General features: G+C 48.3%; 1 pseudogene, besides 8 other annotated features; it reads right to left on the bottom strand.

The window, feature by feature from the left end:
* Tc00.1047053506849.20 lies at window positions 1-3,132 on the bottom strand (annotated as a pseudogene).
* Window positions 1-4,841: a sequence feature (heterozygous, Esmeraldo-like haplotype).
* Window positions 3,990-4,068: a microsatellite.
* Window positions 4,096-4,168: a microsatellite.
* Window positions 4,245-4,267: a microsatellite.
* Window positions 4,437-4,478: a sequence feature (AT_rich).
* Window positions 4,517-4,553: a microsatellite.
* Window positions 4,612-4,651: a sequence feature (T-rich).
* Window positions 4,752-4,782: a microsatellite.

Genomic DNA, 4,841 nt, shown 5'->3' with positions numbered 1-4,841 from the left:
GCGAGGGAATGTGTTTCACAATACCCAATGATATCCTTACAAACCCCCATTCACCTGGGTGGCTTAACAACTTCACGGGAGGGAACGGACTCAATGTGCGGCTTTGTGTCACTTGTAACTGCAATGACAACGTCGAGCTTAAACACCTTCTCTTCCATGCGGTCATCCAGGGGTTCCAAGGGCAATGCACGTTCCACCGCCTGCAAAGTGCGTTTCACCATGGTCCGCAGCGCCTCCTCCACCCTGAGCTCCACCTTGGCAATGTGACGGTGCCACTCTGTCTGGACAGCTGCATCCTCCATGTAATCCTCACGAAAGTACCCAAGCAACTCGTAGAGTTTAAGCACCAGGCGCTGATGAATGGTCTTCAGCTTCTCAAGAACCGCCTCACGGTGCTTCTGCTGCTTCTCCACAAAAGCCTCAATGGTGTACACCCTCTTCTTCTCAAATATCACTGCGATAGTGTCGGCAATCGCCTTGCAGTGATGATCCACGTAATCAATGCCATACTTAAACTCATCCACAATGTGCTGCACCCGCTCCGTCTGCTGACGACACTCCCGCACAAAATACTCCACAATGCCCTGCGAGTTCCACCACAGACGCGACATACCAGGCATGTATTTGCTCTCCAGGAAGTTTAGTCGCAGTGCAAAAAGACGGCATTCCTCCCTCGTCAGTGAAAGAACAACATTGTTATGTGCCCGCACCGCCAAAGAAACATGCTCTCGGAAAATGCGCAGGCGCTCCTCCTTGGATACAATATCAGAGATCTGTACCGGAATAACCTCGCCAAGGCTTTGCCAGTACCGCGCCTCCGCAAAAAGAAGAAGAAGTTCAGGGGAAAAATTCACATCATAAAGCGCGGGTGAGTTCTTTGCAACACCCGGACGCTTTGTTATGAGAAAACGATCCAAGTACTCGCTGGGGTTCGTCACCAGACTCGCCTTCCACTCCAGGTACTTCTGTCGAACCGTTTCCCGCAGTGAGCGATCCAAACGTTCAAAAAGTGACATGACATCTGTAGACTCATGGGAATCACGCAGGTAGTAGCAGCGCCGCAGTTCACTCACGGTGCCCTCCAAGAAAGAGGAATGATTCTCGGCCCACATCGCGTGACCTGCAAGTGGTGGGTGAAGGTAAAACAAGGGCGGAGGTTTGTTAAAGTGGCGCTGTAATTTCCCCTGCACCAGTGAAACACACGACCCAACCAAGCGAAAGACACGATCTTTGCCTCGATCCAGCTGCAACAGCAATTCCTCCCCCTTCGCCACAAGGTAGAATGCCTCAATGCACTCCGCCCCCATCTCCGTTGTGCTGAGACTGTCAAACGCAACAGCAATTATCTGCTGCAGCATCATGGAGAGATTATCAATGTCTAACTTGAGTGCACGGAAGTCATCAACCCAACGCGTCGATTTGACGTCAAGAATATCGTAATCAAGATGCCGCAGCATCTCCATCTTTGCCTTGAAGGCACGTTGAATATCCACAAGCTGCGCCTCAATCTCGGGCCCCTTGTTGCCACTAAAAATGGGTAGTCGTCCGGAAAAGAGTTCACCCAAAGAACATGTCCGCTGATCCAACTCCCTCACCTCAATGGGCATGCCGCGATTGCCCTCATCAAGAACGATGCGGCCATCCGTTACGGAACCCCCGCGTGACGAGCGTCTGTGGTGACCCGCGCCACCGCGTTCAACATTTTGTCGTTGTTCGTTTCGAGCACCTCTAAAACCAAACTGCATTTGTGCTTTGCAAATTTCCTGCAAGTTCTGGCAACGATGACGCACAAAACCGTCAATTTCATTTAAAAAGGAGTCATCCATATCGAGTTTTTCACCTTTCTCCATCTTGAACCGCTTACGCGTGGCTGTAAGCATCTTTTGGCACTCACGAATCCACGCCTCCCCCGCGGTGACGCTGTCCTGCAGTGCCACCATGCTGTTCGTGACGTCACCGGAAAGGATAGCCGGGACGTCAATCTTTTGACTGCATCGAAAGATGATCTCATTAGATATCATACGGAGGAGGCGGAAAAAGCGATCCTTCTTGTAGCTCTGGGAGTAAATTAGGATGAGCTGCGCATGAACAAGTACATCCGGAATCAACGCCGGAATCTCCTTTGGGCTGGCCTTTGAAAAGCCTCGTACACGGCTCCAGCAGCGTGTTCAAAAAGCGCAGATTGTCAAAAGCCTCTTCTGTGCCCTTTTCAATATCGGCCCGTAGATTCAAAAAAGGCTCCAAGTAGTAGAAAGACTTTGCCTCCCTCAGCACCTGCACAATACCGGCGACATCTGGACGATTCAGCTGGGCACGGATGTTTCCCAAGTCACGTGCACGGGAACGCCAATATGCGATCTCCTCCAATGGTCCTGCGGCTTCGCCGCTGAGGCCCACATCTTTGTCTCCAACGACCTCCTTGATCTGTCGCGTCCAATGAATCGCGGTGGCCTCAAAGCGCTGGACAATTTCGCGGTCAATATGGGCTTCCTCCACTCCTATACCTGTTGCAAGATCACTGGGGACGTACAAAACCGTACGACCTCGTAGTCGGTTGATGTTTTCTGTCATGGCGGCCATGAAGCGGTGCAACGCGGAGTGTACATCCTTCTCGATGCTATCTGGCCACCGGTTCTGAAGCAGTACGGGTGTGAGAACAAACTGCAGCGTGCGCAAGAGGGATTCCAGCAGATTTCCACCGCGGCAATTGCCCCACGCGACGGCATTGTCAACGTTTTCTGGTACAATTAGACGGTCGGGGTCCAGCCGCACAAAGAAAAGCACATCCGTGCACATACCTTCTATCACAATACGTTCTGACAAGCCCTGAGGTGTGTCCACCACGCACAACTCCGCTATCAACTCCTCGCCTTTGGAGTTCTCTCGACTGAGTTCCCCATCCTCTTCCTCCACGGACTCCACCACGACACCTTGATAAAAGCAAAAAACTGCGCGGAGCTCCTCATCTCCGACAAGAAATTCATTGATGAGACGGAGTTGTTTGTCCGTGACGCCGTCCACGTCGTAGCAGAGCTCCTCTTTTATTCGCTGCAAAACCCACGCGGTGCACTCAGGGTGACTCTCCAAAGCCACGCCCTCGTCCCCCAAATCGAACTTCACGCGAGATGCCATTTGCACACACTGCCCTTCCCGCCTTACCTGTATCTTTCCTCGCTGCCTTCGAGTCTCTCTGTCCTTTTACCCCCTCGCGGGTGGGTCTCTTCAACGTAACTTCCCTGCCCCGAGCCCCCACCTCCTGTTCTTCTCCCTCAAAAAGAGCGCCTTGCGGTGAAACGGCACGACCCGCCACTGACCGGCTGACAGATCCTTTGCCTTTCCCCCCTTGTGTGCCCGCCAGCCCCCTTCGTGAGTGTGGGGCGTGTATCTAATAATGTACGCAGCCACCCACACAACGTCGCACCCACGCACTACCCGTTTCTCTGCCTGTGTGTAGGTGTGGATGTGTGTTTGCTTGCGTCCCTCCCTATTCCTCTGCTTTTTGAAGCTTTTCCTCAGCCTTCACATAAAACAACAACCGCGCAGAAAGACAAAAAAAAAAAAAAAACGCTTCCAGCAATTATTCCACAGACGCACACGCACACATAAATACACACAAATCTTCCCATCCCCCTCTCTGGTGGAAGACACACACAGACTGACGCACCGATACGTCACAGCAGCCAACAATGGACCAGTGGCAAAGAATGATAATGAAAAGGGGAGAAAAGAAAAACCAAAAATAAAATACGTAGAAATTCAACAAAAAAAAAAAAAAAGTGTTCCGTGCGATCAAAAAGAGAACATGATAAAATATCAACACCACAAAATGTGCACTGCCCACCCACTTCACAAAAAGATGAAGGTTCATATCGCGCCTGGATGAGCCCTTTGTCCCCCCTATTTCCATAAACAAAAATTTGTACTGTGGTGATGATAAAGCTAAATGTGGGAGGGAAACACCTCATTGCTCCCAACGTCCCACAAAATTTATAAAAATATTAATAGTAACAATAAAAACAATGATTTCTTGATAATAAATAGTGGTAATAAACAGTAATAATAAAATAAATATTCCTTTGGCTTTCATGCTCATGAATATACATACATATTTTATTGTATATATATATATATATATTTATATTTATATTTATATTTATATTTATATATACAATAAGGAAAATCCATGCAACATGTGGCCAAAACCAAAAGGTTCCTTGGGAAGTGATAAGGTGGCAGTCTCTCTCTTTTTTTTTTTTTTTTTTTTTTTAGTGTCCCCCCTCACCTCCGCGTGACGGGCAGCAGCAGCGGCAGCGGCAATCCCAGTGGGTGGGATGTGGGGGTGCGTCAGGGCGAAACAGACCGAAAGGACCACCACCACCACCACCCCTGCTGCCTTCTCACACGTGGAATATAAATTCACGCGTTCCGTCTTTTCCTTTTTTTTTTTATGCAAAATAATAAAATAAAACAAAAAAAAAGGGATTACAACATGTGAGCGGCATTGCGGACGGAAAACAACAAAAACAAAAACAACAACAAATCAAAAAAAAAAAATGGAACAAATGGAAAAATATATATTTATGTCGCACCATCCACTAATAAAAGCAATTCAACAGAGAAAAATAATAAAATTAAAAAAAAAAAAAAAAAAGTTTTTTCTTCGACTTATTGTTTATTATCTTTCACCCACCGTGTCGTGCCTTCTGCATGCTCTATCGTTTCCCGCCAGTCTGCATCTCGTCTTTTGTTTTTCCCTCTCTCTCTCTCTGTCTCTCTCTGTCTTTTAAAGGCGCAAGGCAAAAGAAGAGAGGAAAGACCCAAATTTGTCTCCTGTTCACTCA

This window comes from Trypanosoma cruzi, genomic scaffold (assembly GCF_000209065.1).
Source record: "Trypanosoma cruzi strain CL Brener 1047053516771 genomic scaffold, whole genome shotgun sequence".
Taxonomy (NCBI): domain Eukaryota; phylum Euglenozoa; class Kinetoplastea; order Trypanosomatida; family Trypanosomatidae; genus Trypanosoma; species Trypanosoma cruzi.
The sequence above is the reverse complement of the archived record's forward strand: the minus strand, read 5'-3'. Positions and strand labels throughout refer to the sequence as shown.